The sequence below is a fragment of the Asterias rubens genome, chromosome 20 (assembly GCF_902459465.1).
Source record: "Asterias rubens chromosome 20, eAstRub1.3, whole genome shotgun sequence".
Taxonomy (NCBI): Eukaryota; Metazoa; Echinodermata; class Asteroidea; order Forcipulatida; family Asteriidae; genus Asterias; species Asterias rubens.
Genome location: NC_047081.1, coordinates 12,104,988 through 12,117,740, shown reverse-complemented (window position 1 = coordinate 12,117,740; position 12,753 = coordinate 12,104,988). Strand labels below are relative to the sequence as shown.

Here is a 12,753-nt window from a genome sequence, read left to right as displayed (position 1 = left end):
ATCCAACCATATAACTTCAGTTATCACCCTTTTTCGAGTCCTTGAGGTTGGTACCCGTAGTACAAAAGAATCACACGGGACGGAGATATTACAATCTTTTCATTTCATAACTGGTCGCTGGATGGAAGAGCACTGACATTTTCTTGCTGTGTTTGTTATTGTCTGGAAATATTGCACATTGAAAGATTGACCCCAATTCAATGAGCGCTCAAAAGAAGTTGGAATGTAATTGTCCGCGCATAAGGTTCCTGTTTTACGCTTGTATTGTCACTGGCTATTGTGAGCGAAGTTTTTGTTCTGGTTTCAAAAACGGTGTGGTTGTATTTGAACAACTCCACCCAAACGGGTAGCAGAACACGATGGCCGCTACAAATGATATCGAACTTGAACATGGGACTTTTGAACAATCCAGCTTTTCGTCGGTCCCTAAAGCCTCAAAGAATGGGATTGATTTGGGTAATGGAGTGGACAACTCGACCAAGAAAAAAGCCCCCCTCCACGGGCTGGTGTACGGAATTGAAGACATGCCTCCGTGGTACACCACTTTTATTCTCGGACTGCAGGTGAGACTTTACACAGTAAAACCAGCAACTGGGTCAACTTTGTTTGAGTGCATTTCATGTGGCATAGGAAGGCCAAGATATATAAATTTTGGTTTTACTCTTACACCGATGTGTCTAGCACTGTTTAATTCAGTATTTTCCCGAGTCTTGTGAAAACATTTCCACATGCATATAGCTGGAGTGGGGTTCGAACTCACGACCCTTGTAGTTCTAGAGCAGTGTCTTAGACCACCGAGATTGCCCGGTAGCTAGAGGCAGTTAGAATCCTATATTTTAGCAGCGGGTAAAGCAACGAGGGATAAATAATGATAATTTTGTTGTTACCCTTACACTGGTGTGTGTTAGCACTGTATACTCATTACTTTCCCGAGCCATGTGAAAACAAATCCACAGGCATATTACTCAGGTGGGTTTCGAACCAACGACCTTTGAATTTCTAGAGCAGTGTCTAACCAACTAGACCACCGATATTGCCTGGTAGCTGAAAGCAGTTCGAATCCTACACTGAAAACATCACTTAGTCAATTGTCTAAAAAAAAAATAGTCATTTACATGGTTTAATTTGACTAATCTTTAATTGGTCACTCAATCAAAAGATTAGTCAATACACACTGAAATGACAAATTATAGTTTGTCTTTGAAAATGGTTTAAAATGACTAAATGATCTGGAGATTGGTAATACACGAAATTAAATTAGTCATCCAAGAAAATTAATTAGTCATGCAGCACAACTATTTAGTCTTTCAATTAGTCTGACAATACCAATAATTAGTCTTTTACACACTTCTGTTATAATTAGTCACTGTAAATTTATTGCAAATCCAACACAACTCCAACTGAAGCAACTTTGTTAACCATCAGTTCCTTTGAGAACAATCTGCTGAATAACTACTGAATCTCAATTTTTTTTAACATTATTAAACAAACTTCAATAGATTTTTTTCCCAACTTGCAAAGTTAAAAAGTTGTTTTAACAACCCATTAGTCCCACCTACGGTACACACCGTGATGACAGGACTTTAATAAAGCGGTATTTAAGGTTAAATTTATCGACAGTGAAACAATTATGAAAGTAAACAAGTATCACAAGTCTCTAACTTTACGTGAAAATCTGTAATTTTGTATGCCCTTTCAGTGCAAAATCTTGAACAAAACTTCAATCACTGCCAACAATAACTTTGAGAGGTACATTCCATAGAGGAATTTGTTTGTTAAAAAGTTTAATTTAACACAGTTTAGACGCAATATTATGGAAATTTAGTATACAGAACCATATTGGAATTACATGCTTATTGCACACGTTTTGGGGGTGCTAACAGATTTTGCACTGAAAGCGTATCAGATAAAGTTGAAACTTACACAGTTTAATAATGTAAGATTGGCCATGATGATGTCTTTCTTTCACAAGTGGACTTTGACTACTGACAGATAATTGTACTGTTTTTATATGGTTAAAGGGTGTGTACAACATTGGTAAGAATGAAAATATAAATGCTCACAGATTTGCACAAAACTTACATGGTACAAAGATGGTCATGGTAGAAAACTTCCATTGAAATAGTTTTGCTTGAAATGGCATAGTTTTTAGGAAATGAGTAAAAGAATAGTCTTTATAGTAGGGTCATATCTTTGGATTCCGTGACCATTTTTTTGCTACCTTTTTTTCTCGATGGATTTGACTTCAGGAACCATCTAAAAGGAAAATAAGCCCCTATGAACCTCTGAAATGTGATAGGAACTTTTGTTTTATTGCAATATTCAAAATGGCCTCCGACGGCATCTTGAAAAACATAAATTGTAATAGCTCTGGCCCCAGACCTAGACGGACAAATGAGATGTCCTTTTCCACTATTTCTGGCATGCCAAATACACTGGAATTGTAATTGTAAAGTTTTGGGACCATCTTGACCTCTAAATCCAAGATGGCCGCCATCTCCAACTTGAAAAACATAGCATGTAATAGCTTGGCACCATATGACCTAGACGGGAAAAAGATGTCCTTTTCCACTATTTCTGGCATGCGAAATACACTGGAAAGGCGAATGTAAGGTTTGGGGACTATCGTGACCTCTAAATCCAAGATGGCCGCCATCGCCATCTTGAAAATTATACTAGCTATATGGAACCAGATAGGGAAAAAAGGTGTATATTCCCACTATTTCTGCCATTTACAAAATCCACTGGAATGGTAATTGTAGAGTTAGGGATCATTGTGGTCACAAAATCCAAGATGGCCGCCTCCGCCATCTTGAAAATTATGAAATGTGACAGCTCTGGCACCAGATAAACTGAGAGAGAACCAATTAGGGTTTCATTTTTAACATATGAACAATCAATTATGGTTTTTTGTTTTGTTTATAGGGACCATCCAACCTCTTTTAATTTAAATTGACTAAATGCAAGATGGATTTATCAGCTGTTTTTAATTAAGTATGAGAAGCTAGGTGTAATTAATACTTGTTTTTTTTTATGTATGTTTACTTTTTCTTTGATTGCTTGAAGTACCCCCTCTAGTTGCTAAATGTTTTACTGAGTTCTCATTATGTTTGTCTTTATCATTTTAATTCGGTAAGATTAATAAGATTATTATCTAAAATATCACTGGCCATCCTGAGTGATGAAAACCTATTCATGCCTCTATTATATTATTTGATATTTTAAGTCTATGTTTGTCTAGGTCATCTGGTGCCAGAGCTAATATGGAAGTTATGTTTCAAGATGGCGAAGGAGGCCATCTTGAATTTAGAGGTTAATATGGTCCCCAAACTTTACAATTTCTATTCCAGTGTATTAAGCATGTCAGAAATAGTGGAAAATTACATCTCTTTTGTCCATATAGGTCATATGGTGCCAAAGCTATTACATTGTATGTTTTTTCAGATGGCGACGGCGGCCATCTTGGATTTAGAGGTCAAGATGGTCCCAAAACTTTACAATTACACAATTCCAGTGTATTTGGCATGCCAGAACTAGTGGAAAAAGGACATCTCATTTGTCCGTCTAGGTCATCTGGGGCCAGAGCTATTACAATTTATGTTTTTCAAGATGCATTGGCGGCCATTTTGAATATTGCGCAATAAAAAAAGTTCCTATCACATTTCAGAGGTTCATAGGAGCTTTTTTTTTTTTAAATGGTTCCTGACGTCAAAGTCCATCGAAAAAAAAGGTAGCAAATAAATGGTCCGGAATCCAAAGAATATGAACTATGATACCAGTCTGGTCGTCAATCTTAAGAACACCATATTGATAAAAAGCAATTGTCTTCACTAGTTCTGGGATGTACTGCAGGTGAAATACAAAAAACGAGGAAATGTAGCACGCGACTGCTGTTGTTACATCATCAACAACAGAAACTACCTCGCCTTCTGCAACTACTTTAAACTCTGTAGACCACATGTGTCGATTTTTCATCCATTTCGATGTACACAGGATGTGTGGTGTCTTCATCCTTCCATAAATAAAAGTAAAAAGTAAATTACTCAATATTGCTGTAAGCAACCAGATGTCTTATTCATACTTCAAGTACTAAATGGACAAAACTTAATTTATGCTACAATACAGCACATCAGTGCTTTGAGAAGCAATTTTGCAACATTTTTTTCTACAATTTGAGACCACTGCATGACATTACATAACACTATTAGTTATTATACAAGCATGAGTGGAATACAGAAAAACACGACAGTGCTTCTGCGTCCCATGTCAACATGGGATGCAGATTTTTTTGGGGGTTCATATTCCACGAGTTCGTGGGTGATCACCCCCACCCCATTTAAAGGAATAAACCATAAATAGGCAAGTTTTCCACAAATTTGTGCTAATTTGGATCAGAATTAATACTCTAATCAAAAGTCCTTAAAATAAGTAAAAAAATAACCATGAACTTTGACACAATACCTTGACTTTTGACCCAGATTAAAAAAAAAACATCATTCCGGAAATTTCATGAAAAAAAACTCTGCTTGATAGAGCAGATTACCACGTACAAAAACCATTTAAATTTATTTGGGGTCATAAAATGAAGGTTCTGTGGTGGTTTGCCAGAAGGAGGTGGGGTGCATGCAAGTAGTATTCAGTTGACACACATTACCGCTTACACTAGAATTTAAAAAACAAACTCGATCCGTGTTTTGTGTACAAACATATGGACACGCGTTTAGGAATCAGACGTCTGGTTCCCAGACGCGTGTCCATATGTTTTTGTACGCAAAGCACGGATCGAGTGTTTTTTAATTCTAGGACAAACGTGTGTAGATAATTCTCCACGTTTGTCCTGGGAAAAAATAATATGCGCACGCTCGTCACGTGTCGTGACTTCGCGATGCGTTCGGCAGAGTTCGGGGGACAATCAGCATGTAGTGTAGTGGTAAAACAGAGTATTTGGGGACTGAATAACAGTAAGAATTTATAACTTTTAACATTTTTGAGATTGCGGAGCGAGTGGGTTCTCTGGTCGCCCCCTTGGACATTGAGATATCAAAGGACACATTAGAGCCTAATTTTTGCGACATTAAAATAAAAATAAAGAGAGATTTTTGATTCCAAAATTCATTGAACAACCATTGAACCATCATCGTTTAAAGCGTGAGAGATATAAACCTATGAGGTTACGGGAGACGATAGCCGGACGAAACCGAAATAGTTCTAGCTAGGAGTAGTAGCTACTCTAGTACACTAGAAGTGGCTAAATCTCCCTTGTGCAACTTACATAATAGTAATAATGATTGGGTACGAAATGTCCTGCTTCAGGTATTCATGCAGAAATTTAATTTTGCCATCAATAAATATAAAATGTGAAAAACTGTTGACTGTGTCTGTGTAGGCAGTGAACTTACTTTGTCGAGTCCATGGTGAAAGTTGTATGGGATGTATGTAGGCCTGTGTACATGCACGTCAACCTGAAATACAAAACAAAGGTTTCTTAATTAAAATCCTTAAAGTGTTTGGGTACTTTTTGTACGACCCAAAACGCAATGTCCAAAGGTTTACATTTAAATTAAACTTACACAGTTTTAAGATAATGGTGGTAGAAAGCTTCCCTTAAAATACTTGCTGTGGTGCTGTAGTTTTTGAGAAATGAGGAAAACAATGTCACAAAAATAACTTTCGCCTCAGGATACAAACATTATTTAGCATGTACAGCGTATGTACCAGTAGCAGTACTGGTATTTACTATTTAATACGCGACTCTCCTGAAAACATCGCTTTGCCCTTTGTGATTTTCACCTTTTTCTCAAAAACTTGGCGACTATAAATCATGCTAATAAAATTGTTTTTTGTTTAGTTTGTTGTGACTCACAGCTAATTTCTGAATTGCTCATAACTTGCCGTCACTGCACTGGTGACTGGCTCAACAGAAACCGGTTGCTCGTGTATGGTGGTGTATTTACTTAAAAGTAGTGATAGCAATAGCAATTTTATACTACGTACAGCAGTACAACATACATGTACTCCGCAGTACGTTAGTTCATAAACTTTTTTGAGTTGATATTGAAATTTGAAAAGGGAAACTAAAAATGTTGCTTATGTAAGTTAACGTTTGTTCATTCTCAGCCAGGCAAGTCCTCTATTATGGAACGCCAAATATGGAACGCCAAAGAGGCATTTAATCATCGGTGATGGTCTTTTGCAACCGGTGATCAAATTTGTCATCGGTGGTGGTCCTATGCGATCGGTGATCAACTTTAGCGAGCGGTGATAATACACGATCGGTGGTCCATTTTAGCGATCGGTCATGCATATTCATGATCGGTGATGGTATATAGCGATCGGTCATGCATATTCACGACCGTTGATGGCTTTTTGCAATCGGTCAACTTCAGGGATTGGTGGTTGCTTTTTGCAATCGGTCAACTTTAGGGATCGGTGATGGCTTTTTGCAATCGGTCAACTTAAGGGATCGGAAGTGGCTTTTTGCAATCAGTCAACTTTAGGGATCGGTGGTGGCTTTTTGCAATCGGTCAACTTTTGCAACCGGTGATGGGATTTTGGGATATCCGAATTTTGCGTCCGGTCGGTGCAGGCCTACTTCAAAACCTATGATTGTGTAGATTGTGGATATTAATTGTTGTTATTTTCTAGTTCACACCACCATGGAGGAATATTACACTCACCAGCGGGTTGACTGACTTGCCAAACATTTTTAGAAGAGTACCATTTTATAACTATGTAAGGGGGAACGCAACAAACATCAAATTAATCAGCTCTTTCTAAAAAGCTAATAATAACAACAACAAATGGGTAGGAGAGGGTGTGGAAGGGTTATCTATGTCCCACAATTGGTTGTCGTCTTCCGGAAATGGTGTATGCCGGAGAAATACAAATATTTATATTCAATGAAGGGAAATGTTTTTGAACAAGAGTCTCTACCGATAGTTTTGTGTGTAAGGGAAAATCTGAAATCATACAAGTAGCCCTGTGTAAACAGACCCGGAGGTGAGAACATTATGACCACACTAAAACCGTTTTGATGGAAAACACATATTATGTGCATCATGAATGTGATGGACACACACAGACGGGACGCACTCAACACGTTTTATAAAAGGCTAGGTAAAGTATTATACAAATATTTCCTTGTAATAAACGGAGAGGCACGTATTAATTGAATCCAAAGCGAAAAACGTACTATATAAAGTTCTTAATTTAGGGGGGGGGGTGTGTAAAGTATAAAGATAAAAGAGTTAAATCTTATATAAAATTGAAGCTTGAAAATAAGCTTTACTCTAAACGTAATTTTGTTTTAAATTATTAATCAACTAACCTTGTGATCTTCATTTGCATATTTAATTAGTAAATCTTAGTAGAGCGCCATATCTCAAAAAGTATACTTCCGGGTCAACCGGAAGTTGGCCCATTTTTTGTTTCAGTTATACTACACAATCAATCTTCATTTTTTGTTTCAGTTATAGACTCCTTTTAATTTTTTACTTTGGGAAACCGTGACCCCATGTTGACCTCTATTTTCGGGTCAACCTGAATTGGGACCAGATCTCAAGACCTATACAGCCTATTTCAAACTTGTTCCAGTTTCCGCGACCCCATGTTGACTTCTTTATCCGGGTCAACCGGAAGTGGGACCATATCTCAAGAACTATACAACCGATTTTCAAACTTTTTTTCAGTTGCAAACTCCTTTGTGTTAAATATTAACTTTGAAAAATGTGTCCCCTTGTTGACCTCTACTTCAGGGTCAACCGAAAGTGGGACCATACCTCAAGAACTACACCACTAATTTTTAAACCATTTTTTACTTAGAGACTCTTTGAGCATTAAGGATTAACCTTAACAAAATTTGGCCCCCATATTGACCTAGCTCTATTTCCAGGTCAACCAGAAGTGGGACAATATCCCAAGAACTTCACAACCTATGTTCAAACCTTTTTTCATTTATAGCCTAACAAACAATACTGTATCGGGCCAATGGTGGCATGTACCGGCGTCGAGTTTCGATAAGGTGTCGTTACTTATGATGATGATATTGAGCCAGAATTGGGCCAGTGCTGGCCTTCTTCCGGTCAAGCGTCATGCTCTTGCTAGTAAAGTGCCCACACTGGGCCAATGTAGGTTTTATAGCGGCAAACTATTTTAGTTAGGACGGAGGTTTGCCTGTCTTGGCCATTATTGGTTTTGTGCGGCACACCGTTTCGGCAAAATGATGAACCTTTAATGGGCCATTGCTGGTTTTGTAGCGGTGCACCATTTTGGGAAAGTGGTAGAAAACCTGCAATGGTCCAATACTGGTTTTGTGGCACACCATTTGAGAAAACAGGCAGAAAACCTCTCATTGAGCCAATACTGGTTTTGTAGCTGCACACCATTTTTGTCAAAATGGTATCATATAGAAAACCTTTTCGGGGCCAATCATGCCAATACTGGCTTTGGCAAAACGTTAAAGAAATATGTTCTAAACTACTGGTTTGTTGGCGGCACACCATTTTATTACTTTATTGTTTTTTATATAGCATTTTTAGTTTGATTTATTCATTGCTGCTGTTTTTTCATTTTTTATGTTTTGTGTTTATCATGGACAACTACACTTTATTGTAATGAACTTTTTATTGCAAAGTAATTTCATTTAAATTTAATATATTTGATATACTTTTTGCATTTTTATTTTATTTATAAAAACTTACGAGTTAAAATGCTGGTTGAATTTTCGTCTGATAATGAAAGTTTTACTTTCTGTCATCTGTCTACTGGTTTGTTGTCGGCACACCATTTTGGCAAAATGGTAGAAAACCTCTATTGTGCCAACACTGGTTTTGTAGCTGCACCATAGACAATCTTTTCTGGGCCAATACTGGTTTCGAAGTGGTACACCATTTGTGTAGATTGTGGATATTAATTGTTGTTATTTTCTAGTTCACACCACCGTGGAGGAATAAATTACACTCACCAGCGGGTTGACTGACTTGCCAAACATTTTTAGAAGAGTACCATTTTATACCCAGATAACATACATACATTGGGCAATCAGTTATTCCAAATTATTACATTATTGAAATCAAGATTTATTAATATCTACAATTTTTGGGATATTTTATAGCAAAAATAATCTTAACAAATTACATTACTTTGTAATTTTTTAATTGTTTCGACAATCTTAAGACATCCTGTGCCACAGCTTTGACACCCTGCCTTGAAAATTGCATATTATGACCAATGTCGGTTCAATGCCGGCCCAATGGTAGCCGTTACCAAATCAGTATTGGCACAAAAAGTTGTTTTATACCATTATTTGCCAAAATGGTGTGCCACTTCGAAACCAGTATTGGCCCAGCATTTTGTCAAAATGGCGTGGCGCTAAAAAAAAAAGAATTGGCCCAGAAAAGATTGTCTATGGTGCAGCTACAAAACCAGTGTTGGCACAATAGAGGTTTTCTACCATTTTGCCAAAATGGTGTGCCGCCAACAAACCAGTAGACAGATGACAGAAAGTAAAACTTTCATTATCAGACGAAAATTCAACCAGTATTTTAACTCGTAAGGTTTTATTAATAAAATAAAAATGCAAAAAGTATATCAAATATATTAAATTTAAATGAAATTACTTTGCAATAAAAAAGTTCATTACAATAAAGTGTAGTTGTCCATGATAAACACAAAACATAAAAATGAAGAAAAAAAAAACAGCAGCAATGAATAAATCAAATTAAAAATGCTATGTAAAAACCAATAAAATAATAAAGGAGGTATACATTTTAGAATGTTGTTTTATTAATAGTATTCGGTTTCTCAAAATGCCGGTACCATCAGGGGTCGATTTCACAGAGAGTTAGGCCTAGTCCTAACTTATAGTCCTTGGAGATATAAGAAACGTATGGCTAGTCCTAAGTAAGGACGATTAACTCTTCCTAACTCGGGATAAGAGTAGTCTTAACTCTTTGTGAAATCCACCCCAGCTCAATAACTTGCATGGGCTAATTCCTTTGTAATTTTCAAGTCGGTTTAGTAATTAGAACATATTTCTTTACCGTTTTGTCAAAGCCAGTATTGGCATGATTGGCCCCGAAAAGGTTTTCTATATGACACCATTTTGACAAAAATGGTGTGCAGCTACAAAACCAGTATTGGCTCAATGAGAGGTTTTCTGCCTGTTTTCTCAAATGGTGTGCCATAAAACCAGTATTGGATCATTGCAGGTTTTCTACCACTTTCCCAAAATGGTGCACCGCTACAAAACCAGCATTGGCCCATTAAAGGTTCATCATTTTGCCGAAACGGTGTGCCGCACAAAACCAATATTGGCCAAGACAGGCAAACCTCCGTCCTAACTAAAATAGTTTGCCTCATTAAAACCGACATTGGCCCAGTGTGGGCACTTTACTAGCAAGGACATGACGCTTGACCGTAAGAAGGCCAGCACTGGCCCAATTCTGGCTCAATATCATCATCATAATTAACGGCACCGTATCGAAACTGTATTGTTTGTTAGGCTATAACTGAAAAAAGGTTTGAACATAGGTTGTGAAGTTCTTGGGATATTGTCCCACTTCCGGTTGACCTGGAAGTAGAGCTAGGTCAATATGGGGGCCAAATTTTGTTAAGGTTAATCCTTAATGCTCAAAGAGTCTCTAAGTAAAAAAGAGTTTAAAAATTAGTGGTGTAGTTCTTGAGGTATGGTCCCACTTCCGGTTGACCCTGAAGTAGAGGTCAACAAGGGGACACATTTTTCAAAGTTAATATTTAACACAAAGGAGTGTGCAACTGAAAAAAAGTTTGAAAATCGGTTGTATAGTTCTTGAGATATGGTCCCACTTCCGGTTGACCCGGATGTAGAGGTCAACATGGGGTCGCGGAAACTGGAACAAGTTTGAAATAGGGTGTATAGGTCTTGAGATCTGGTCCCAATTCAGGTTGACCCGAAAATAGAGGTCAACATGGGGTCACGGTTTTCCAAAGTAAAAATTTAAAAGGAGTCTATAACTGAAACAAAAAATGAAGATTGATTGTGTAGTATAACTGAAACAAAAAATGGGCCAACTTCCGGTTGACCCGGAAGTATACTTCTTGAGATATGGCGCGTTACTAAGATTTACTAATTAAATATGCAAATGAAGATCACAAGGTTAATTGATTAATAATTTAAAACAAAATTACGTTTAGAGTAAAGCTTATTTTCAAGCTTCAATTTTATATAAGATTTAACTCTTTTATCTTTATACTTTATACACCCCCCCCCCCCCCCCCCCGTAAATTAAGAACTTTATATAGTACGTTTTTCGCTTTGGATTCAATTAATACGTGCCTCTCCGTTTATTACAAGGAAATATTTGTATAATACTTTACCTAGCCTTTTATAAAACGTGTTGAGTGCGTCCCGGCCTGTGTTTGTCCATCACATTCATGATGCACATAATATGTGTTTTCCCATCAAAACGGTTTTTTGTGTGGTCATAATGTTCTCACCTCCGGGTCTGTTTACACAGGGCTACTTGTATGATTTCAGATTTCCCCTTACACACAAAACTATCGGTAGAGACTCTTGTTCAAAAACATTTCCCTTCACTGAATATAAATATTTGTATTTCCCCGGCATACACCATTTCCGGAAGACGACAACCAATTGTGGGACATAGATAACCCTTCCACACCCTATCCTAATGTATTCCTCCATGTTGGTGTGAACTAGAAAATAACACAACTAATGTCCACAATCTACACAATCATAGGTTTTGAAGTAGGCCTGCACCGACCGGACGCAAAATTCGGATATCCCAAAATCCCATCACCGGTTGCAAAAGTTGACTCATTGCAAAAAAGCCACCACCGATCCCTAAAGTTGACTGATTGCAAAAAGCCACCTCCGATCCCTTCAGTTGACCGATTGCAAAAAGCCACCACCGATCCCTAAAGTTGACCGATTGCAAAAAGCCACCACCGATCACTAAAGTTGACCGATTGCAAAAAGCCACCACCGATCACTAAAGATGACCGCATGCAAAAAGCCATCACCGATCCCTGAAGTTGACCGATTGCAAAAAGCCATCACCGATCCCTAAAGTTGACCAACTGCAAAAAGCCACCACCAATCCCTAACGTTGACCGATATTATATTTCTGAATAATTACAACAGAATAAAATATATTAATTACCTTATTTCATATTCCATCACCCACCAACAGCACACGTTGATTGACACGGACTAATAACCTGACGTTCTTGTTGCTGCATGCTGCATGCAGACGAGAGGGAAAGTTACGAATCGCGCGGGCGATATTTGCGCGACAGTGACAATTACACGCTATTTTGCGATAATGGTTTTTAAACAGTGTAAATAACTGTGCTGAATTGCAATGCTGCGCGACCATCGCGCACTAAACAATATCGGCGCGAAACCGGCCTAACCGGGGGGTGGGATTGTGTTCTGGCTGTTCTGTTAATCGTACTCACCGTGCTGATTAATGACAGCACTGTTTACAGACTACCTCCAAGGTTACAAGCGGCGCCCATGTTTTCCAAAAGTTGAAACAGGAATTTATTCTTGAATTAAATTTAATAATTCAGAAATTCAGAATACACAATAATTCACAACCTCTTGATAGGGAGGAAGGGGCGGTGGCACTCGACCGAACGTTGTACGAGTAAGTTCTGTATCAGGCGTTTGTAATGTGCCTCGCCTTCGGAGCCAATTCAATTAGTATTTTTCTCACACATTAGCCGACCAATTTGTCATTGCTATGTCAG

The 12,753-nt window shown here is 37.8% G+C and overlaps 1 long non-coding RNA gene across 1 annotated transcript; it reads right to left on the bottom strand.

Moving 5' to 3' along the window:
- Positions 1-3,956: 3,956 nt before the first annotated feature.
- Positions 3,957-6,029, bottom strand: LOC117304077. The gene is made up of 3 exons (XR_004520558.1): positions 5,864-6,029; positions 5,400-5,462; positions 3,957-4,012 (listed from the first exon to the last, which is right to left on the bottom strand). It is a non-coding gene; the product is annotated as an uncharacterized LOC117304077 (long non-coding RNA).
- Positions 6,030-12,753: the final 6,724 nt, after the last annotated feature.